At 47.9% G+C, this 24,856-nt stretch overlaps 2 long non-coding RNA genes across 2 annotated transcripts in view; one reads left to right on the forward strand and one right to left on the reverse strand.

Annotated features, from left to right (window-relative positions):
- LOC101748601 overlaps positions 1-24,856 on the reverse strand; it is a 236,523-nt gene that overhangs the window by 18,949 nt on the left and 192,718 nt on the right. The window contains exons 4-5 of the long non-coding RNA XR_006932075.1: positions 14,159-14,263; positions 8,166-8,385 (exon numbers count right to left, since the gene is read on the reverse strand). This is a non-coding gene — a long non-coding RNA (uncharacterized LOC101748601). The remainder of the gene's footprint in view (positions 1-8,165; positions 8,386-14,158; positions 14,264-24,856) is intronic.
- LOC107055020 overlaps positions 1-24,856 on the forward strand; it is a 33,475-nt gene that overhangs the window by 2,358 nt on the left and 6,261 nt on the right. Inside the window, exons 2-5 of the long non-coding RNA XR_001469930.2 lie at positions 1,110-1,252; positions 8,534-8,631; positions 12,993-13,149; positions 14,364-21,747. This is a non-coding gene — a long non-coding RNA (uncharacterized LOC107055020). The remainder of the gene's footprint in view (positions 1-1,109; positions 1,253-8,533; positions 8,632-12,992; positions 13,150-14,363; positions 21,748-24,856) is intronic.

The raw sequence follows: 24,856 nt of genomic DNA on the forward strand, positions 1-24,856 counted from the left end.
ACACGTATATAAATTGTATAAACATGAACGGATCTTTGCAGTCCAAAGAAGAGACTTTTATTCTTATCGAAACGGTTTTCTCCTCAGTATTTGTACTGCAGCCAAATGACACCCAGGTATTCACATCCACTCCGATGCTCCTGACCTCCTTTTTGGCTGCGGTACCCCTGCGTTCTGTGATGGGTTTGTGATTGGACTCAATGATCCGAATGGTCTGCCCCAACCTTAACGATTCCGTAGTGAGGAGCATGGTTTGGTGGCATGGCGGGGATGGGTTGATGGTTGGACTTTGATGGTCTTTGGGCTCTTTTCTGACTTTAATGATTTGCCCTCCATGGCTCAGGGCTGCCAGTCCAGATTTGGGGTCCGTTCTTTGAGAGCCTTTTTCCACACCAGCCTGCAGTCACCTGCTCTACTACATTTTTGAAGGCAGGAACTCTGCAGGTTCACCGAGTTACGCTCAGTCCATCCCAGGCAGGGTGGATGTGAAAGCCCCCAGCTCCCCACCGAGGGCAGCCAACTCATTTCATCCAAAGAACCTTTGCCTCTGTCCCCTTTGAGGAGGACTGAAAAGCCCTACAGAATCTCCAAATTCATTTCTTTTCAGGCCAGTTGGAGGTGGCTGTGGGCAGTGAACGACCTGACCTGGATTTCCACTCTCCCCTGGCTGAGGAGCCGTGCTTGGCTGCTGCCTAATTACATCCAGGCATGTGTTCTGCGCAGAGCTGGGCTCCAATCTCAGCTTCTAAATAAAGCTGTTTGCAGGGTGTGGAGCAAGAGGAACGAGCAGCCACAGAACCATTAGTGCTGGTGTGGGAGTTAATGGTTCTTAAAGAAATCCTGTTTTTGCTGGACCTGCGTGTAGCAGTGGTCTATTGAACTGCGGCATCTTCCTCCTCTGTTTAAAGTCACTTAATATTTTATGAACATCTGTAAGGCAAGGCTCTAGTTTCCATCTCCTCACCAGGTCTTGCCATTTTTATCATGCATTAAATACTTTATGGCAGTGACTGTGAAACCTTCAGAAGTGCTTCTTGTGCAGCCTTCTTCGCTGTCCTCTTGTAAAGGTGATGGTCAGCATCTGGTCCTCAGTGTTTCTTATGTTGCAGGTGGCATTTGAAATGTCTCTGATGGTGGCCCCATTCAGGCATTGGAACGTGTTGTCTGGGGAAATGGCAAGTCTACATGCCTGGAGGTACTGAAGACATTCATGGATGTGGCACCAAGGGACATGGAATAGAGATGGGACTTGGTAAGTCAAGCTGATGGTTGAACTTGGCGATCATTTCCAACCCAGATGATTCTGTAATTCTGTGATTAAGCAAAGCAAGTCCCTGCTTGAAGAACTTTCCTAGGTTTGATCCAGCCCTGCCTGCAGGAAGGCAGCGATAGCTGGTGTTGCTGGGGAGGATGCGGCGCTGCATGACGTGAGCTCTGTCTGCTCAGCAAAGGTTTGGGGCAGCATTAATGGGGATGATGGATGCACACAGATGTACATCCTGACAGATCTGAAACTGCAATAGCCAGGGGAGCACCATGCTGGGGTACCCATGGTGTCTCTTTCCTCCTAAATGAATCCTAAATTGGCAGTGATGTAAGAGGGAGGGAGGCAGGGATTTCTGCTTATGATTCCCATGTCAGTGAGCTTATTTTGGCTTTCTGTGAAGAGTTTTGTTACCAATTTATTTCTGGGGTGTTTATGACCCACAAGGTTCAGCTCTGAAATTACAGAGGTGGGAATGGACCTGTGATGGTGGAATGGATTTGAGCAAGTGTGATGGGTCCAGAGGATGGGCAGCTATGGATGCTCCTAGCCTGGAACTTACAGCAATGCTGTGCTGGTTACACTTGGACTGTGTGTCTGCAGGGAATGAAACATCTCCCATTGGCTTTCCTTTCTCCATCCCAGAGTGGGCCTGGGCAGGTGAGGTGAGGAAGGAGAGCAGGAGCAGTTTTGCAGAAGTAAGCAGCTGTTGGAGTCTACCCCAGAAGGCACAGTGGGGAAGGGCTGGGGTTGGACTTGGTGATCTGAGAGCTCATTTCCAACCCTAATGATTCTATGAAATATCATCCTAAGAGTTCCTGTGCTTCTGTTTAATCCCAGGGCTGGTGTCTGGGGAGCAGCACGTCCCCAGGCTCGTGTCTCATTGCCTCCACATTCTGCCCACAGGACCTTGCTTGGACATGGGGATCACGGAAGGACCTGAGCTGCCAGGGTAGTTCCCAGTACCAGACATCTGGGCCTTACCTTCTTCTGGGTGCTGTACCCCAAATTTGGCATGGAGAATTAGGCACTGAAGGGTTTGTGAGCAGGGTGAGGATCCTATGAAAAGCCAATTTGCTGAGAGGGACCCTAGCTGCTTATTCTATCTGGCAAAACCTCTCGCAGCACCTCAGGGGAGACACAAGCTTGAAATCTTAATTAAAAAGCAGGAACCAGGGTTTCATGCTAGGCTGATATTGTGACTCTCTTCTCTTTATGGACAATTCTCATGCAAGCTCCTACTGTGCCTGTGGAATTGCTAATTTAAAGGAAGCTACAGATTTGTGCAGAGCAGGGCCTGTGTCAGCAGTGTTTAACATCAGGAGAACAGAGCTGTGTGCTGAGTGCTTGGGCTGATAGGAACTTTCTTCTTGTTTTTCTCCCAGTCTGACACCTACTTCAGATACCACCTGAAGGAACCTTGTCATGATCTAGGGGCACATGGAGAGAGCGCTGATAAACCACACCGTCACCATTCAGCACTCTGTTAATGGCCAAATAGCGATGAGCTCTGTTTAAGAAACCTGTGATTTACTTTTTGCTTTGATACAAACCTTGATGGAACTTTGGGAAGCCAGTCTGATTTGGGCCAGTCTAACCAGGCTGCGGTGTCAGAGCTGTCCCTGCTTCAGCTGAAAATGGACCGAGTGGAGTGGTCTCTACAAAGGGCTGTCTCTCTTTTAGTCTCTAATTAGGGACGTTCAAGCTTCTCTTTTGATGCATGACTTTGAAAAAATTGGACTACGTTGCTTTAGTTTCTGTGTCCCTGGAAGAACATAAATCCTTCTGACCCATTGGATCGGTGGGTGGAAAAAGACTAAGAAGGAACTTGGTGGTGATGGGAAAGCTTATCAAGCCTGAAAGTGCAGGGATGGTCCGGAAGGAACCCAGTTAGCCAGAACTAGGGAGTTGTCAGTGACCCATGGGGACCCAATAGCTCCTTCATAGGTCCCATCTCACCCTGCCCCTGCCAGACATGGGTCTTTGGCCAGGAATGAGTTGCACTTCCCTGCATTGATTCAAGGAAGATTTAAGTTCAGACCGATGCCAGAAGCAGACGAAATTCAAGATAAAGCTCTCTCTCCCCTCATAGAGGAAGAGCTTTCAGACAATGTGCAATTCAATTGTGCAGCTCACTCCGGGGTGTGTTGTGGAGACCAAAAGCAGAACAGGGTTCAAAAAGTCATTAGACAAATATGTACAGAAAAGAGCCATCAAGGGCTGTTAAATACGACTGCTGTCCAGGTGCATCTGGCTCAGGAAGGCCCCGAGCTGCAGGCTGTCAGGATCAGGAAGGGTTTATGGCCATGTGCATGCCCTGTTGCTGTGCAGGAGGCACTTCTGATCTGATCCAGGAAGCTCTTCTCATCCCTTATCACAAATGGTCTTCACTACGAGATTAGAGATCGACCAAAACGGGAGCTGGAAGGAAATTCAGCCTGGATCTGCCTTTGCTGCTGGTTCCTCACAGGAAGACAAGGCCCAGGACCAGGTCTGAGCACAGCTGGGTTTTTTTCCTTGTCCCAGCAACGCTCAAAGTCCATCCCCCAAATATTCAAGTTTGCAGAACCTGCAGAGCAGCGCATGGAGAAGAACCCCTCTCCTTTTAGCACAGTGATGGGGCACGTGGGCACGGAGCTGTGCAGCTTTCCTCTGGGGCTTAGGAGTGCTCGAGCATCTTCACGCTGCACAGTGAGCAGACAGGCACAGGCTGCTGTGAGGTGTTTGTGCTCAGTAATGTCGTTTCCAGACAGAACAGGCCAGCGGTGAAGTAGGTTGATGGATTAGTCTATCATCTCAGTGAAGCGAGGTTTGCGTCTGCCTAAGGGCATGGCTGCAAATGAGCCCCTAATGGATTCTTCTCCTAAAACTTCTCTGTAATACAGAAATAGCTGCATCCCTTAGAAGTGGAAAAGGGAGAGAGAGGCTTTGAGTCGCTCCAGTGGAGAAGGATGGCAGAGCCCCAAAGTGGGGAGGACAGCGAGGAAACCTCTCTTGCTGCATCCTGGGTGATGCTGAGGCAGAGTGGAGTCTGCTAACAGGGAGAGGTGCCCATCCCCACCTTGCACCCAAACTGCTCCTCTAATTCTTGTTAGCATTTCTGCTGCTACATTATAACATATCACAATCATTAATACCTCCCAAATCCCACCTCTAAGGAACACTGTGCCTGGCAGGAGGAATGCACCTCCCTCTGCCCCTTTCTCCAATCCCACAGTCCTCCCCTCCAGAACATCTCTGTACGTGGGACCCCCAGTTTGGCTCAGACATGGGACAGGAACAGCTGGTGGCCTTGGCAGGAGGCTTCTCTCCTCGAGCTGTCTCATCTGCAGCCACTTCTGTGTCACCTCCCTGTGAAGCAGCCCTTGTTGTCCCACTGGGTTATCAGGAGATGCAGCACTGCTGTTTTCAAGCACACTCAGCACAGCTGAGGACTGGGAGATGCTCATAGACCCAGGTCTTGTCCATCTCCCTGGTGAGGCTCCCTCAGAGCTGCTCTCTGAGCACCTTCCCTATCCCTGTGACAGCGACCATCCCTGGCATAGCACAGACCTGCTAAGCAGACCCTGGAAGTGACCTCTGAGCCAGTCTGTCCACCTGGGGCCTGGTGCACTGAAGCAGGGCAGGCAGAATCATGCAGGGAGCACAGAGACATCCCAGTGATACCCTCTGACAGGTGCCATGGAGCTCAGGAGGCTCCAGCCTGGGCAACAGTGCTTCATGCAGCCTTCGTGCAGGGTTGGTTTCTTCATTCTCCCTTTTTTTTCCCCCATGGTTGTGATTTGGCTTTTCCCCACAGTCCTCTTGGACCTACCCATCTTTTTGCGGACCATGAACACGCTGTATTCTCCAACCTTTGTGGGAAGTGAGTATCGACCCTCAGGTCCCCCCACTCCATGCCCAAAGTGCTTCCTGCGTGAAGCTGAGCAGATATGGGCTGCAGGAATTGCTTTTCTGTTGCTCAGCAGATCAGTCCCAGAGCTCACTACAGCCACACCACCCCCATTTGAGCCACACGTGATTTGACGAGGGAAGAACACCTCTAATTGTTTGTAGGTCACAGCGACAATCTTGGGTCTTGTACCAAGTCTGGCAGAGTCTTACTTTGCAAAGAATCTTTCCCATCTGCCAAATGATTTCATCCCCACTTTCCTCCATCATGTTTATGGACTCGCAGCCGTATGCAGGTACCGTTGTGTCTCAGTGGGAGGTGGGAAGCCCAGCTCGCTCCTCGCAGTAAGCGCCTGATTCATCACCTTTAATTCCTTTTGCCATTTGCCATAATAACAATAATCAAAATGAATTAATTTGGTGTTAGCGGAGAGAGAACACTGGAATTGCACGGGGATGGTGTTGCAATCAAATAAGATACGTGTCTGTTTAAAGTGAGATCTCTCTCTTCCCCTTTTTAATACCTATCTATCAACAGCTACGGTTTATTCCCAAGGACAGACTATGGTATTAATACAACTTATAGATATTCTAAGATGTTTTCCATCTTTCACTGCTTGTTCTAAATATTTTAGTAAACATAAAGTGGATTTCTTCCAGTCATCCTCCCTTAGAATGAGGCAGATGATAAAAACTGTAGTTTCTCCACAACAAACATACCTTTTTATGGCATATTGGGAATCGAGCAAAATACATCAATTAGATGATCATGTGGAGCTGCTTCTTGTTTATGGGGTAATAACTCCAGGCAGACAGAAACAAACTCTCTGGGTATACGGCTGGAGTGTTTATTAGCTAAAGATGTGTTTATATGAGGCTTAACAGGAAGCATCATCAATTTATTATTAACGCTAGATAAAGGTCAGCTCTAATAAATGATGTATACATCTAAAATGGGTGCCAGATTTAGGGACCTGCCTAAATAAATTCTCAGATGCTCAACCAACAGTTTCACGTTGCTGTTGGAACTCCATGGCCTGGCCATGCAGGTGCCTTGGGCCCATTCAAGCTCCGGTGGCTTTTTTATGCCTTTTAGGAGGATTTTTGTATTTCAGTCTAAGCCAGCTGCTGGCAGCACCCGTATCTCCTCTGCAGAGCACTCCAATCCTCCTCCTGCTATGTCTCCCCTTCCATGAAGGCTCCATAGCCAGGACAGCGAAGCAGGAGGCAGAAAATTGGCCGCTGGCGCAGTGCATTGCCCCGAGCCATCCCTGGCTCTCGTCTCTATTTTCTTCCCATCACTCGGAGACGAACTTCATGGGGGAAATATGAAAGAAACAAATTAGAATTGCCTCACTGGTGTGACAGCGAGGAGAGCTCCGAGCTGGAGGAGCTGAATGGGGTGATAAATCCCATCACTTAAACCGCGTAATGAATTTTCGTGGAGATTTGTCTCAGTTTAAAGAGAGGGGGGGAAAAGTATGAAATTCTCCTCCGCTTTTGCAGAAGGGTTGCAGGCTGCTCTGACTGAAATGTGTAAATCTGAAGAGTTTGTGCTTGCAGTACATCCGGATAGGTTCCCCATCGTTAACAGCGCCGGGTGCAGATTTCAATGAGATGCCAAATCACCTTTGCCTCTCCTGGCGCTCGGTCTAATAACATTATTTTGTTCAAGGAGCCTGTGAGAACTACTGCGTTTCAGGAGTAATTCTGCAGCTAAATATAGAAAAGAGGATTTCTTTTGCATTGCAACAAAACACTTTTGTGCTGTGACGACTTCGGTGGAGGGGTTGGAAAATCCTTTGCGGTTGAGTTGGGAGACCTTGGATAAACCTCTGTCCTTACACCTCCTTCTTCTCTCTGATCTTCAGATGTATTCAGGTTTCAAGGCCTTCAGGGCAGGAGCCAGCTTTTGTTGTGCCCTCTGTAAGATGCAACGCCTCATATGCCAGGCTTATCCATGTCCATTACAGACCAACAGGTAGATTCGGATATACCTTATTTTTATGACATGCAACATAGCTAGAGATGTCCAACTTCAGTGGAGGTACTTTGAATGAGACCCCAACTGCTGCTTGTAGTATTGGATTTTCCATAAGAATCCAACCCCTGGCAGAAGCACAAACCCAGAGAAGCACCATCTGAGCTTCCAACAGCTCACACCTTCATTTCCACATCAGAATAATAAACCACACCATTATGATGATGATTATTATTTTCTCTGAGAATCTCAGAGAAAGAGCCCTACAAGTTTCCTCTTGTTGGAATGGAACTCAGCACATGAGCAAGCCTACAAATATGTGCTAGGAAAAATCTGTAATAACTGATATTCCCTCAGGTAACAGACGAATACTCCTCTGTGTTCAGACAATGTTTTTCTTGCTTTACTGCTGTTTTTACCCAGAAGTGGGAGTTGGCTGTCCTGGCTGTACCAAACCAGCAGATTTTAAAGGAATCCTGAGGATTATCTTCAAAAACCAACATTTTCATTAAAAAAAAAAAAAAAAAGAGGAGAGGGGAGGGAAGAAAAGAAAAAGGACAGATTCATTCAAATTTCTGCACACCCTCTCAGGCTGCTGACAGGACAGCAAATGGCCAAGTCTCACCAAGGGGAGTTTTGAGGAATACTCAGGACAGCATCGCTTCCAGCTCCTGGATGCAGAGGAACTCGCAGTGGGTCAGCCCTAAGGACACTCCCATCCCCTCTCCTGGTTTCAGAACACTGTGTGTTCCCCCACAGCCCCCAGAGCAGCTCCCAGCAGCAGCCATCTCCCCGCTATCCCCATTCACGGCGAAGATTCAAACATTCCAAGCCCATCCATCCAGTCCAACGGCGGACAATTAGGGATTTGTGGCACGAGGTACATTAGTTACATTGATTTGGCTTTGCAGCTCCAGCCAAGCTACCTTTAGCTTCACGCAGTACATTAATGGGAGCAATGGGCATGACAACTCCTACACACAAAGGCACCAGGCCACTTACAGCTGGTAAATGAACCTTGGAACTTACATAAAGCAGAAGGTAATGAAGAGTAATAGAAGTTTTAAGCAATTCATTTTTCTCTCTCGTTCTCCTTCCCACCTTCTCCTTTTCCCATTTTCCTTCACCCCTTCCTTTCAAGGGCTAAGGCAGGCAGCCGGGTCTCGCTCAATGCATGTCCCAAGGGGACAATGTCCTGGTTGTCATTGCTGCTGCACCACTTCTCCCAGCCTCAAAGTGCTGCAAAATACTGGAGGAAAAAAAAGAAAGAAAAAAGTGGGAAGTGAGTGCTCCTTTTAGTTTAAACAATATTCAGAATACTCTGGAATTCATGAATTCAAGGATTAGAACCACAAAGTCAATTTCCTTATTTTTCTTTCTCTGTTTTCCCCTGGCAGGGCAATGTAAATGGGACTTCACCCCATCCCCACCTCCTGACTTGAGACTGTGGCTTGAGAACAGCAGGAATTGCTCATGGGACAGACCAGGGATGTATGTAAGTATGTGTTTGTCCATCTGTACTCCATTTCTGTTGCTTGGCTTGGACTGGTGAATATGGGCATGAGGTTTCCAGGATGAAGCTCAGCAGCTCAGTGGAAAACTTGCCTAAGAAGCTGTGATTGTGGGGACTGAACGTCCCCAAGGAGACAGATGGTTTGGTTTTGGGAGGATGGTTTCCTACACAGGATGTATCCAGGTAGTGGGATGGAGCAGAAGGATCTGCTGCAAGGTTCTGGGTGGGTGAGGTCTCTGAAGGGTAAATTAATTCTGTGATTCAGCTGCCAGTAATGGCTTACAACTGTGTGATGTTAGGGCAGCTATTCTGCTCCTCAGCCTCAACAGGACTTCATGCAGTGAATACAACCATTTCTGCGTTGGCTTTGCCTGATGCATTGATGAGCTGAGACTGTGGGTGTATCTGCCTCCCACCCAGAAACCTAAGAACCTTTCCCCAAGGAAAAGGAAGAAGTGTCTGCAGTGCAGTGTCTCAGCTGAGTGAAAATGGGAAGATTGAAAGCCAAAGAAACAATTCTCTCAAAAACAGAAATTCAATTTGTTACTATTTCCTGAATCTGGAAACCTCCATATGTGGTGAAAAGCCAGAATCAAGAAAGCATTCCGTGGCACGTATGGGTTGGAAGTCTTGAGTTTTCACTTGTGATTTAGAGGCAATGTAGAAAGCAAAACCACTCCAGCAGCCCCATCCCTTCCCAGGAGTGGATTCTCACCCAACTGCTGTGGCACTGCTGAGGGTTGGCAGCAGCAGCAGCTGGCAGCTCCTCTGGGCTGTGCTCTGATGGGATCCCAAGCAGAACATCATCCCATTTCCTTCTGCAAAATGGAAACTGCTGCTCTATGTGGACTGAACTGTGAAGCACGAGGGTGGTTTGTTGTGAATACAGCTGAAATTCGCTGTCCTACCCAGGAAACAGGAGGGAATGGCACAAAGTACTGCACTGCAAATTACACTTTCCTTTATTTGAGCTTTAGATTATGGAACTGAAATTAAATTTAAACTCTTTGCAGAAAGGTAATTTTTCCTAATCACTCACACTGCTGCACAGATCTCTACAACTTGATTACATTCTAATTAGATTAATTGGATGGAGAATAATTTCTTCCTCCAAGAAGATCAACTACAATAGACAAGCAATTCTATAGATTCTGCAGGGGAAAAAAAAAAAGAAGGACAAAAAAGAAACCCAACCCTCATTCAAAGCTTTGAAACCAAAGCATAAAATACGCAGTAATTGCTAAAGAGTTTATGAGTGCATATGGATGAGCTTGGGTGTTTTTCCTCCTTTTCCCCTCTTTCATCATTTTCCCTCATGCTCTCCCTATTTTTTCTCCTAACTATAAAATGAGACGTGGAAATTCCAATTCCTTCATTGATTTTTGAGATAAAAATTTAAGAAACTCACGTAACAAAAGGTTGCACTCCTGCATTCTGCATACAAAATAGATTGCCTTTGTTACAGGGGCAGAAAATATTGAACTGTATGATGCTGTGAGGTCTCTGGCCTGAATACTAATAGTCGTTACTTACCAGAAATGAACTCAAGCCAAGTAGGTTCAGCATCTTAGCTTGGCTTTGGCATCTCAATTAAAACAGTGAGTGATGGGCTAGGCATTCCAAAAGGGGTCTGGGGCTCCATTTCCTTGCCTGTCCCGGTATCTCTGGATGCATTTGGTTGGATAGCACATATAATGAAGAAATGCTGTACTAAGGGAACAGTGAGGACCTGGCACTGCTGCCCAGGGAAGTGTGGCTGCCCCATCCCTGGAGGTGCTCAAGGCCAGCTTGGATGGGGCTTTGGGAAGCTGGTCTATGGGAGGTGCCCTGCAAACAGCAAGGGAACTAAGTGGTATTTGGAGGCCTCTTCCAAACCAAACCTTCCTATGCTATGACCTTTGTAGCTATGAATTCATCCTTGCATGGAAAGCATGGTCATTGAGCAACGCAGCTCTTGCCAGCAGTATGCTTAGCATGGATGGGAAATCCTGGGCTGAAACGTGAATGTCAGCAGCTGGGGACCCACGGGGCTGCATGCAAACTCACTGCTGAAGCTCCCGATGCCTCTCAGCACTGGGGTGAGCAGCATCAGGGCCCATTAACTTCTGCCAAGGTTGCGGCAGCACCTCAATTGCTCTCCTCTGACTCTTCAAAACCCATCTGTGATTAGAACAGAAAAGAAATTTTGCCACTTGACCTTCAGTATGCCCAAGCAGGTTAATTATAAGGGAGCAAAAGGGACCAGATATGTTCTGGTGACTCTCAGGTCAATGCTACTCTTTCCCAACTGGCCTACAAGACTGCTGAGGAAACACACCTTCCCGTTGCTCAAGGAAGGAGCAAATTGTACCTGTCTGAAGCTGCATTTAAGATCATCACTGCTAAATGATACAGCGTGGATCCTTCTTCCTTTTAACTTGCAGCCATTTGTTTCGCCGTGAGACAGGCAACAGATTTATGCTTCAGTAGTTCAGCAGCTCCGCAAGGTGTTGGGCTGCTTTGTGCTGAATGCTAAGTGAGCTCTGGAGTTTGAAATATGAAAAGTATTTGGATAAGGCAGATAGGCCACCTTGAAGACATAATCCACAGGAATAATGACAGGGCCACGCAAAGCCAAAGCAAGTACTTAAATTAATAGCAAGAGATCTATTAAAGGGATTAGCCACATGTTGTAACACTTACAATGCTTTATCTCATGGTGGTTATGGCAGGAACTATATATTACCCCAAAACAAATGGCTAGGGGATGATTTATAGGTTAGAGAGGGTGGAAAGAAGCTTTGCAGCCTTGAATTTCCAAACCCTGAGCTTTGGCTGGGGGGTGAGGACAGTGGCTCGGCCCCCAGGGGGACACCTCCATTTGGGATCAAGATGTGCTGGAGGTCGCTATAGCAGAGCCATCCTGGGGCTCTTGCCCTGTGCGTCTGCCGCAGTGTGGTACAGGGCTGGGGCTGCTCCAAAGCACCCTCAGACCCATGCAGTATTGTCAGTACTATACAATAACCACGGACACGAGTGCTGCCTTTATTTTCAAAGGGGAGCTGTGGTTTTGAGGGCCCTCCTTTTCCAGGGAGCAACCTCTGGGGGAAGCTCATTGCCCTCCTTGCCCACAGCATTCCTGTGCTGGGCAGAGCTGCATCTCCACAGCTCATCTGCGTGGACTGTTGAAACGCTGTGAGTCACTCCTGGAAAGGTAAAGCCCTGACATTTTGCCTGCACTAGGTGGACAGCTGGAGTGCATATAAGAGCATATATCTCTATATCTATGAACGTTAAAATGGCAGATTTGAGCTGTCAGAGGTCTGAGCACTGGGCTTTACAGCCTCACCTTTTTTTTGACAGAGCTCTGTGCGTGCCATTTGTAAGATTAAAAGAAAAAATAATGAAGAAGATGTAAAACCTATTGCCAGAACCACAGGGAAAGGATGGAGCTTGCTCCTGCACCCCCAGGCCTGCAATATTTAACTGGATTCCTCTCCAAACCTGGTTCAGGGTGATAACAGCAAAGCTCCCTTGGACTGCTGTGAGTGGAAAAGCCACCTTCTAATCCTCAGTGTCTCACTGGCACATAGCAAATCCTGGGATGCTCACACACCCCTGAGCCTCTTGATTCATGGTGCAGCCCGAGCAGGTCTTTTACATTTCCTGACTCTTGTTAACTAGTTTTAAAAGTGTGTAAAGAAAGGGAGAATGAGAATTAGTCATTTCTTTTACAATATGCCCCTAAAAGGGGCCTCATAAAATATGAATTCCACCGAATGTGCTTGTTTCTAAATTCAGAACATGTGTCCAAATGAATTTGTAGCTCAGGAGATGAAGGACAAGCTGCCTGGGATAAGAGCCCTACAGCAAAGCATCCCCCCCTCCCCACTCTGCTGTGCCCCCAACATGGGCTGCCCTTCACCACCAGCTCCCAACATCTGCTGCAGCCAATAGATATAACCAGTAGATGTGCACATGGGAAGGCACTGATGCTCCAGTCCTTGTGTTTCCATAGGGCCCAGCACCCAGCCTTGCCATGCCCCCTTCCAGCTGCATGAAATGAGCTTCCAACAGAGGACAAACCATTTTCCTGCCCTGCCAAAGTGTTCTGAGTTCAACAGAGCTCCTTCCCCAGCCACGCTGGGGTGGGAAGAGGGGCTCACGGACACCACTGCAATAGGAGAGCTGGAGGGGAAATTGCTTTTGATCTCTGCAAATAATTTGCCTGGCAATCCTGGGGAGGTTTCGTTTCCCTTTCTGCCGTGTTAACTTTATGTTTGTAATAATTAATTTCACGACAATCAGCTCAACGTTGTGAAATGTGGAATCGTTTTAAACCAGAAATGTCTCCTATTCTGCAGATATCAAGGCTGGAACACAGAGATGAAAGCATCCCGGGGGCAGGCAGAAGAGTGGGGCTGGAATTCAGCTTCCTCACTGCAAGATTTCACTTTCACTGAGTAGATATTTGGTAAAATATCTCTTCCTCCTCATGCTGAGGACCTTATTGCTCCCCAGGTCAGTATTTGTGTATTTTCCCCTCCTCCTCCTTTGGTTTTGTTGGTTATAAGGTGTGATTTAGCATTGCTGGAGCCCCTTTCCAGGACAGCTTCTCTTTGGGAGGGGAAGGGTGTAGCAGGGAGGGGAGAGCTGCAGAGCAATGGGGAATGCTTTGCTTGCAGCAATGCTTTGCGTGCCACCAGAAATGATGTGATAGAGATGGGAGCAGGGTGTTCAATCAGAGCCACACCAAGGTGTCACAATACCAAACCTTCAATCTCTTGGAAAAATGGCCCAGTGGAGGGCTGTGTGCAACCAGCAATGTGTACGCTGGTGCCATCCAAATGGATGCAACCCCATGGTGCTGGAGGAGATATGGGTTTTTACTCTGAGGAGCTCTGATCTTTTGGGCTGGGGTCCTTCGTGCATCTTAGCTGCAAGCACACTGCTCTCAGCTCGCCAGTGATGATTAACCTGGTGTTTAATTGCGGGGAGTGCCTGAGTGTTTGCTAGCTTTCAGGCTCTGCTTCTCTCTACAGGAAAAACAAGGAGCAACACAAGTAACTTTATGGGTAATGAAAAGGGTCAAACACATTTGCACTCTGATGAGAGGAGCTGTAGTAAATCCTTAACTGGGAGCCGGGTGGATCAGAGCTTCCGAGCACAGACAGGCAGAGAAAAAATTAGGAGAGGAGATGGGCTGCTCGGTCAGACTGGGAGGATAGATAGATGGATAGATTAAATAAAGATCTACTTAGCCATCCATCTATCTATCCTCAGTCTTCATCTAGGAGGAGAGCTCGCTCCCAGTGATGGGAAATGTATCAGGGCTTGAGAAGAGAGACGGATGGGTGGAAGAACAGATGGATGGCTGGAGAGCTTCCCTGCGATCCATCTCCATCCACCATTACACCTAAATCTTTATCTAATCTAGTCTGTAAAAGCAGATAAATAGCTGGAATCCTAAGTGCAGAGTCAGAGAAAGGATTTAAGATAGTGTGGAGAGAGAGAGAGATGCTATATTTACCCCAAAAAGGAGCATGTGGAGGATGATAAGGAGAGAGGACATGGTGGTTCTGCAGCTCCGAGTCCAGCAGTGCCACGGGCACCAACCCTGTGCGCTCTCATCCCACTGCAGAGGAGGAAAAACAAAAAGTAAAATTATTATTATCATTTTTCTTCTTATTTTGCTTGGTGAGCTGCTGACTTCCCCTTTCCTCCCCTTTCCTAAGGCCTGAGCACAGGATCATTCAACAGAAAGACATTGAAAAAGTCAGCGTTGGCTTTTTCTCTCTGCAAATAACACCGTGTTTCAGAGAGGCTGAAATTGCAACATGAATCAAAGCAGACAGCTGGAGTCTATGCGTGCAGCCTGCAGCCCTCATGCACTGAAGGGCCTGCCCTGTCCCCAGGACGTCTATGGACGCTCCAAGGTGAGAGCCCTGAGAGCAGTGCCTGGTGAGGAGCAGTGTCCTTCAGGTGACACCCCAAAGGCTTGTGCTCATCCCATGGGCATCTATGAGAAGAGCAGCTGCTGGGCCAGCTTCTTGAAGGTGGGAAATCTCCTCTTGGGAGCAGTAATTGATGATAACTCCCCATTTGGAGCACACGGTGAGTCCCAGAGCCATGCTCACAGCACCCTGAGTCTTCCATACTGGAGTGGTGTTGCTCCCTGCCCACCAGCACTGAGGCTGCAGCAGATTTGCTGTTTTAACATAGCATTGCATCCCGGCTCCGTGTGCCAAAATCAATAAAGGGATCATGAATGATATTTCAATAATAACGATCATGAGAACAAATATAGCCGTGTGCTGGGTGCTGTGCTCAAATGCAACAGCACAGTCCCTCTGTTGTATTTAAAGATCCTGACCCTGGCTGGTTAGATACCAGGAAATCTGCTTATTGATTTAATGACCTTTGGCTGAAGTCGTGAGCAGAGAGGAGGCAGAGGAGGATGGAATAGAATCACAGAGCCATCAAATCACTGAGGTTGGAAAAGACCTCTGGGATCTTCAAGTCTGACCCCTACCCATCCCACCATGCCCACCAGCCGTGTCCCTCGTGCCATGTCTCCATGCTTCCAGAACACTTCCAGGGATGGTGACTCCACCACTTCCCTGTTTTAATGCATTACTTAAAGGTCTTTTCCAGCTTTAACAACTCTATGACTATGACCACTTCTTCTGAGAAGGAACCCTTCCCAATATCCAAACTGGAGAGCAGGGATGCAGCTTGCTTGGCTGGGTTTGTTTCATTCTACCCTTTTACCCTCTTTCTCTTCGTACTCCAGCACCAAGCTTGTCCATCCCCAGGGATAAGCACACCTTATAGCCCCACGCTCCTCCCAAGGGTGGGTACATCAGCACAGCCACACAGTGTGGCGCTCCCACCCGGGAGCCACCCTGCAGGAGGGTCTTTGGGTGCCCTCCTTCACCCACAGCTATTTCCACCTGTGGGGCTGTCTATGGATATCTCACCCCCAGGTCTGTGGGGCAGCCCTGGCTGGGGCCATGCCTTGCCAAAAGCATTTCCTGGTGAGTTGCAGCCCCGTGGTGAGCCAGCTGCTCGGCATGGCTGAGAATCGACAGGGAACCAAGCGGGTGGAGGATTTTAATACCTATCCCTCTCAAACTGCTATGGAAAGGGAAAGTTCATTGGTTGTCGATATTATCCTGCTGTGATAAAAGCTTAAGAAGCTGCTTTGCAAATGCCCACTGCGAGGAGCATGCTATAAATGTTTCCAGCATGAAGTGATACATCACAGCTCATGGATGTTCCCACTGAGAAAGACCCCAGCTCCAGCTTCTTCCAGGGACGCGCTTAGGAAATGCAATCTACCACTGCCAGCATAATCAAACACATATTGTTCCCAGGCACCAAAGTGGCCACCGGTGAATTGATACTTGGGAGCACTTTGTTCTTACACAGCTCTTCATCTGTCACTCTCAAAATCTGTGGGTTTTCTCCTTCTTTTTGTTTTTACAAGGGGTTCCTATTACCATCTCCACTCTGCCAGGAGGGAAACTGAGGCTGGGAATGTCACCCATGACTGCTGAGTCTGTGGACGTCTCCTTGGAATCACATCAGTTCATTACAGGCACAGCTTTCCTTTGGCCATCAGTGTCCATCTGCTCAGATGTTCCGGAGCTCCATCATGAAAGCCTGGGAAATTTATTTATTTCAACCCATTTAAAGTGATTTCACTAATGTATTCCACAGAGTGGGTTTAGCGTGTGAGCTCTTTACTAAAATCATTACTGTATTAATGAGACCTAACCTAAAGCCACTGAACATGACTTTAAAGGAATATCTCAAAGCGGCGGCTGAGATGGATGGGAGCAGGCAGAACGTGTTTGTAAAGTTATATTTAGTCAAATCAAACTGGAACTCATTAAATACAGCAAAATAATTCACTGAATAATTCACTCCAGTTGAATGCGAAGGATTTGGAGAACCTTGGGTTGTTTGATTGAAAAGCAGGTTATTGATGCTCCTGTGCATGTGACAGAGCAGAAATAGGAGTGGGAGGTGGAGAGCTGTCACCTCGGTGTGAAGGGCCTTCCGTGGAGAAAGGTCCATCAGAACCAAAGGTTGGCAAAGCGTGGCTGGAATTAAGGCTCACGCTTTTGTTTGGGAGGGAAATGAACAGCAGCCCCTGAGTGGGGAGTATGGGATGTAGGAGAGCACTCTGGGAGCAGCGCAGGGTCAGAGGAGGAATGGCTCCAGCAGTGCCTTTGCTTATACCCAAGCAGGGCATGCACCTACTCTTAAAGCAAGTAAAACCTCATTCCCTCATTCGTGCAAACTTCAGGCCACACCTCAGACCTGGTCCCAACCATTCAGCCATCCCTACAGCATCGGAGAGGATCAGCTTTGCTTCACATATGAGAAAACCCTGGCACAGACACCATGGCAGCTCAGCCATGTGTCCCCTCCGCACCCCCTCCTCCTTTAACCCCATTCATGCCAGCATGCTCCGCTCTGGAATCTCCCAGCAAAAGGAAAAGCTTTAAACAAAATACAATTTTACAGTTCATTTCAGTTAATCACAGAGTCTATGTTCTGAAATGATCTTCTCGGCATTGCCTATGGAGAGAAGCAATGGCTGATTGGCATTCCATTACTAAACAGCTAAGCCATTCATAATGCAAAAAAACAGACTTGATGGAAAGATTTGATTCAGTTTTCAAGCTAGACTAATTCAAAACCCAGTGCTCTATAAATCAGAGCAAATGTTCTTTATAAAAAAAATATAGCCGAGCCTGTGTGCAGTATCAGATCTATGATTTATGCCTGTATCCCATTAAACTGAAGGACAAGCGAGGGGAGCACAGGGCTGCCACTGCATGCCAGCTCCCTGCCTGCCCCGCAATAAACACGTTCTGTGACTGCAGGAACAGTGTGATGTCTGAGGGACGTTTGGGGGCTGAGGGGATGTTCTGTTTTCCAGGGGCACAGCAAAGCCCCTTGGGGGGCTGTGGAGCCTGCAGGAGGGCAGGGGATGGTGCCTCGGAGCAGCAGGGCTGTGCTGAAGCCCTCGGTTTTTCCTTCTTTGCTGCACCACCTCATGCCCTGCAGAGTCCCTTCTGCAGAGATACCACTGTTTTTCAGCCTGCAGGTGGGATGTCTCCTTTGAGCATCACAGGATACAACAGTTCCCCAGCACCACTTTCAGGCTGCAGCAGAAGGAAGCGGTCCAGGAAACATCCCACGCGTGTTTCCTTCCTGCTAAACCTCTCCACCCGATGGCAGCTTCAGCGCTGTGCATTGCTTTGGTGCATGGAGCAGTGCTGTGTTCCACACCAAGCCCTGGGTGTGGGTGTTCTTCCACCTCTCCGTGCATCTCCTGCTCTTGTTTGCCTTCTCTACAGCCCACGTGGCTCCACACCGAGTGGAGCTGGGGGCCGTTAACATCTGTTGGCACTCCAGAGCTCGTGGGGAAAACGATGCCATCTTTCAGGGACCGCCGCTGACATTTTAAAAGCCGTGTCTGAAATCCCTGAACAATTAAGAGCGAGGCTTTCACATTCCTCCCTACCCACAGCATTGCACAGGCAAGGCACCAGCTGAGAAGTGCGTGGTGATAGGAAAAGCCACGATTAATGAATAATGGAGCGCTGGCAATATGTAACTTCCAGGCGGAGCCATCATAATTCAATCCAAGCAGCAATATCAGGGCCTTTCCTTGGAGGAGTCTAAGCAGTGGTTAAATATTCAATAAAAAAAAAAGATGGCATTTTATTTTCCTTTGGCAATTCTGCATCTGATTCAAACCAGCATGGGTAGGAAGTGCTGCCTCGAGGGGGGAGGAGTTCAGATGCAAATCCAGCTGCCCCCAAGCCTGGGCTATAAAACTGCTCAGTGGGGGAAGGAGCAAACCAGATTTGTGATGTTTGGGTGGAAAGAAGAGGCGTGCAGAGCTTTCTGCAGTGATTTTTTTTCCACCTGGATTTATGCCCTTTGTCTTTCTATCATCATTCAAATTGCTGGGGTTGCTCTGGGGAAAAGCTTCACATTTTTTTCTGGCTGGATTTGTGTGAGTGTGGAGGTGCATTCTTTCAAACATCCCTGTAAGTCACAGTCTGCTCAGGCATCTCGAGCTGAAGCAGATGGCATAACTGAGTGCAGCAGGTCCGCTCGTGCCCTTGTGCACTTCCCTTCCCTTCCCTTCCCTTCCCTTCCCTTCCCTTCCCTTCCCTTCCCTTCCCTTCCCTTCCCTTCCCTTCCCTTCCCTTCCCTTCCCTTCCCTTCCCTTCCCTTCCCTTCCCTTCCCTTCCTCTCCCCTCCCCTTCCGTACACTCAGCTCCATGCAGTGCCATCTCCCTCACCTTGCACCAGGTCTGGGTCTGCTCCATCCCCGCATCTTTGCCCTTTGAGCACAAACCTCACAGCAGCCTCTGTGCATATCCACCTCATTGACTCCTCATTTCTCTGCAGATCTCCTGCCATTCCTTCCTCTTCCTCTCCTCTTGCAGTTAGGGCTGAATGCTTTCATTAATTCCCCCAAGTTCTCTCCACATCACTGCTTTTCCTAATGACTCCATCCAGAATCTACTGACATCTGGTATTTAGCTTTCCTGATTCCTTCCAGGCACATTTTGCTTGTGAGCATCCCTGGCCCAACCACACCAGTGCTGCCCGGGTCAGCTCTCAAGGTGAAATCTCACCTCATCTGCTGCTCTCCTTGCATTAATATTTATTAAATACATTGTGGTGACTCCTCCATCACTGACCATTCTTTGCCTCTGTGGTAAGCGCTGTACAAAAATGTACAGAAACAATGGTCTCTGCAAGGAGCTATGTGAAAAGGGAGCAAATGGGGAGGATGAATCACAGTGCTACAGAATCATTGAGGTTGGAAAAGACCTCTGTGATCACCAAGTCCAACCCCAACCCACCCCACCGTGCCCACTGACCACATCCTTCAATGCCACATCTCCATGGTCACTGAACACCTCCAGGGGCGATGACTCCACCACGCAGCTGTGTAAGTGCATCACCACTGTTTCTGAGAAGAAATGCTTCCTTATACCCAACCTGATATCCTTATATCCCCCCTCTGGTGCAACGTGAGGCCATCACCCCTCATCCTAAAGAAAACTTAGGGTGAAGTGGTTGGACCTGGTGGGCTGTGAGTGCAAGATTCAGCCCCTCTTTATAAGCCTTACCCTGCAAAAGTTTGGCAGATGCAAATGAATGGGATCAATTCTTGTCTGCATTTTTTTCTTTTTTCATCGGGAAGAGCAAATCTTCCACGTCTTGTCTGAATGGCACCAGAAGGGGCTTCCTAAGAGAAGTGCATGAGCAGCTGAGAGCATTCCCAGCATGGGAAACAAAGGCTCAGTTCATGCTTAATCTGTTCTACTGCGAGCTGTGCCCAGGGCTGGGGATGCTCAGTGGGACTGCTGCAGGGAAAGGCTCCCAATGGTCCCCAGGTGTGTCCCCATCAATGTGTCCTTGTGACAACTGCCATAAGATGATACAGGGAGTGGGGAGTTGCTGTGCTCCAGACCACGTTGCAGGCCAGGGTTGGAGCAGAGCAAAGAGAAGTTCCTTTGATTCCTGCCCAGCTTTCAGGCAGTCAGCAGCCCCATGGTGAGAATGGCTGAGCGAAATCTCCGCCGCTCTCTTCGGCACCAGAGGGTCTCATTTCAGCACTGAAGTCCCTTATAATAATGGAACTGATCCATCAGATAAGGGAGATGAACAGGAAAAGGGAAGAGATCCGTATCTTAAATTCTGCTTGGCTGTGGTGCTTTATTCATGAGACAACACTGCCTCCGCGAGCGGCCTCAGCACAGCCAGAGCTGCTCGATGAAAAGTTACCAACCAGAGGCATTGCAGTGGAAGGACTCAGAGAAACAACAGCACAGCTAAGCAAATAGCTCCGTGCATTCTGCAAAGGCCCCATCAACCCCCACGGCAAGCGGGCGAGACAATGCTGCACGCAAAACAAACACAGTTAATCTGCAGCTCAGGCTATTTTTCAGACTTTCCAGCAGACTTGCCCCTTGAGCTGCTTTTCTTTCCTTGCATGGTTCTTTGCCAGCACCAATGGAAGGCTGGTTAGCTTACCAGCCCCCCCCCCCGCCCCCACAAAAGGACAATATTTTATCAATCTGTTTTCCTGGGCAATAACTTTTGCTTTCAAAATCAAAGTGTTTTTTTTTTTTTTTTCTTTTCCGCTAATAATTTAAAGTCTGGGGGTAGGGAGTAGGGAACAGAGGTGGAAAACCAGATTGTGAGGCCTTTAATGCTGTCCAGATAGGAGAACTGCTCTAAATCATTTCCAAAAAGAGAGCAAAGGTTAAGATAAGGCGCTGTGCTGTTCAAAAATATCTCTGTAATTCCATTAAAGAGAGAACGGCTAAAAAGCAAGCAGCCAAAGATAAAGCAAGACTGATTTTTCCTGAGTGTTTAACATAATTTTTTGTCTCGATAGAATTACAACGAGCTCTCTTAACAAGGAGCATCCTCCTCCTTTAAGCTGTGCCTCTGCCACCTTCATGGGACTCTGCCTGGGAAGGGGTTGCAGCTGTAAGCTTTCCCTGCTGCGCTGGGGTTTAAGCATATATATATATATATATATATATATGTTGGGTTTTTTTTTTTCCCCATGAGATCTGCCTGTTTCCTGCAGGAAATTTCAGTTTTTCACTGGGAAAACAAAATCCTTGGCTTTCGGTTGACATTTGATTTGTTTTCAAGCAGGATGCTGTGCCAAAATGTTGACATTTTTCCAATGAAAACGAAAACTTGCTTAATCTGTCTGCGAATCATTTCCCTCCCCCTTTTTTTTTCCCTATCAGTTCAGGCAAGCTCCATCCTGAACCTGATTTCCTGAGACCAACAAAGGAAATAACCACTGTGCCCAAGGCTATTTAAAACTCCCTCTGTGATGCACAAGTCACACGCGCTCATGAAATCACTGCAGACATTACACGCGATGTCATCGCGGCGCCAGCAGAAGGATGTGGGAGCTCTCCTCGTTGCCTCTCCTCCTTGGACCAACTTCCCACCCATTTGTCCCGCTGGGCTGCTGCCCTCCAGCAGTGATAGGGCAGCTGAGGAGCCCAAGTCCTGTTGACTTGCAAGGGGCTTAAATTGATACCTCCTGTGAGTAGCATGCCAACAAGGCAATTCCTCTCCTCTCCTCTCCTCTCCTCTCCTCTCCTCTCCTCTCCTCTCCTCTCTTCCCTTCTCTTCTCTCCCAATGGAACACCATTAACTTATTTCCTTGAGCAATGGCCAAAGTGAGAATGAAGCCAGGAGCGGTATCCATCTGCCCTACCCACCAGGACAACCCATATCCATCCAAAGTACAATCAGCTCCATTCCTTGCTCCAGAGGCAGCAAGCTTTCATCCACCAACACTTTGGGAACACTGTGAGGATGAGCACATCCCAGGCAGGAGGGGGCATTGCAGCTAGGAGCCTGCCCTGTGATTTTGGGTGGCTGTATATGAGAATGGGGCCCCTAAATTATCTAAGATAGATTCCAAGCAGCACGAGAGGTATCTCAGCACATGCAGCTGTGGAGAAGCTCCATGTTATGACAATGCTTATGTGGTACAGAGAATCTCATTTCCAACCACACTCTGTTAGGCTCTGGCTGTAGGAGTCATAACACATTAAATTGAGTTTTTAAAACGCGTTTAAAGCAAGCATCTGAAAGCACTTTGCAAACAAACACTAAGGTGTTAAGCTGCACAGCAACTAGGTGAAGCAGAGGTATATTTGTCTTCTAATTAGGGATTCAGAGAAGTGGGAGCATATAAAATAGGACTGCTTCAGCATGACATTAAGTGAATGTTTAAACCCCAACCTAATTTTTTGAGTCAGTTGGCTTTGGTGAGGAATAAGAACATACTTAAATATGCTGAGTTATGGACTTAGGGATTTTCAGAGCTGGCTATGGGAATTAGGTACCCACTGACATACAGGGATTTAGGAAAATAATCCCTGCAGATTGAGCTGAGGTCCATCTCAGTCCAACATTCCCGTGAATAGAATGGCATGTGGAGGGTGGTCTGGGGATGGTACATGAGGCCCAGCACACCCCAAGAACTTGTTACTAATGGCTGTCTCCAGGGCTGTCAGACTCCTAGTGGGAGTGAGGGGGTCCCATGGCCTAACCCCAAGCAGGGTCTGCTCTGCAAGCTCGGATGCTGCCACTGTGCTCCAGACCTGGAGTCCCTCCATTCCCCACGTACACTTGGTCACATCATCCATCACAAGTGACGTGATGCTCACATGTGATGCGACGATGTTCGTGTGTGACACGATGCTCACTCAGACTCTGGGCTTCGCTGGCTGTTTATGATGGCAATGGAAAAACAGATCAATCAGTTCTAGTGTAGAGGTTCAAAAAACGTCCTCGTGTTCCCTTCTGCTTCTTCCCACTCATGATCTGTCCTCAGGCACTGGGCTGACCTTATGAGCCACCGCCGTGTCCCTACAGCCTTAGAGAGGGACCGGTCTGAGCACACTCCTCCATGCCAGGGGCAGAATTGCTCTCTCTCTGTACAGGTGCTGAGCAGCATTCAGTGTTCATGGGTGCCCTGCCTGCCTAGCTGACAGCTGGCATCACCGATAAGAGTTAATCAGCTATAAATAAATAAATAACACTGATAAAACCCAGCCAATATCTATTAACAAGGCTATTTGCACTTCCTATTTTTTTTTTCCCCTAGCGTTCCACTTATCTTACAAAGAGGAAAGGGAAAAAACAGCAAGGAAGATAAAAAATGTTGGCCAAATCTAGCATGGCTGAGTTACGCTATTGGACCTGAGCATTTCAGTGCTATGGAGCAGACATCTGCTTCATGCTCCGGGCTGATAGCAAGCCCAGGCAGCTTTATCACTAGTTTGGTTTCCAGGTAAATATTTTTCAAGTGTAGGAAAGGTCCTTCAAAGCCTTGCACGTGCACAAGCACACACACCATGCACAAATAATCTGTTTCTGCAAGATTTATGTCAGGCTGGACAGAAATGGGGGGTACCTAAGAATTGTGGTTAGCAAGCTGCATTATAAGCAATAGTGTTGATAAAGACACTGGGTTTCTGTAGTCTGGAGTTTGTAATTTTGTCATAAATAGAAATAATTGATCACCCATAAACTAACATCATAAAGGTACTGTAGGCTCGCAGCAGGCATTTGTTTTGGTTGGCTTATCCTATTAAGGTGGAGCTGCACAGGGGATCTGATGCACTGCTGTGGTCAAAGAAGAAGGTGATGCTGCCAGAGGTGGGGTCAGCTCCATGCAACCACCTCCTGTTCTGCACAGCAGAGCCTGGGCTGCGACTCACAGCCATGATTGCACACAGCATCCCATAAGCTTTCTTTCTTTTCCCTGGTTCCATCTGGCAGGGCACGTTTTAGCACTTTCATCCTTTTTTGGGGGGTGACACAATTTCCTTTGCACACCAGAGGAAAGAGGGTTTCTACGAGAAGGCATGGCAATGAAAAGAATCATAGATAAACTAGAACTATGGTGAGACCTTGGGCAGGATGACAAAGCCATAGGTGATGTCTTGGGACTTTTGTACGACAGCATATGTGACCAACATTTGGGCTCTCCTGTCTATGGCTGTAAGTCCCATATTCACCAACTCTGACCCACCAAACTCCTTAGACCTCTCTGCAACTGCTTTGGTGACCCTCTCTGGTCCTGGGCTGCTCTGTGAGGATGGGGCTCACGGTAGGATCCTGTGGCCATCTCCAGATTTAGCTATTTTCCTAAGCAAAGCCATGATTCTAAAGGTTGAGTGCAGCTTACTGCGCTTTCACATAAATATCAATGGGATCTTGTCTGTTAAAATCCCATCTATTTGAGCATATAATTTTCCCGGAGTCAGAATCTATTAGTAAAATCTCAGCCCGTGTGACAAGATAACAGAATCCTCAAATTAAATAGGGTTTCCACAATTACAGCTTCCCCCTTTCTTTCCCAGTATTAACACCATAAACGCTTCTGTCAGATGAGATAAGATCTGAATACTATCCTGACAAGGCAAATGTTATCAGAGATCAGTTAATTACACACTGGATTTCAACAGAGGCAAATAAACCCCCTGTGGGTTCGCGTGAGAACTGCCTTCCCACCAGCTCCTCCCTGGGCCACCAGGCACGCTTTGCTCATCGGTCCCTCCTTCCCCACCACACCAGGATATGGGATTCATGCTTTCTGCCTGCTTTTAGACCTTTCCTGGGACAGAAGGGCTGC

The sequence above is a fragment of the Gallus gallus genome, chromosome 23 (genome assembly GCF_016699485.2).
Source record: "Gallus gallus isolate bGalGal1 chromosome 23, bGalGal1.mat.broiler.GRCg7b, whole genome shotgun sequence".
In the NCBI taxonomy this organism is placed as follows: domain Eukaryota; kingdom Metazoa; phylum Chordata; class Aves; order Galliformes; family Phasianidae; genus Gallus; species Gallus gallus.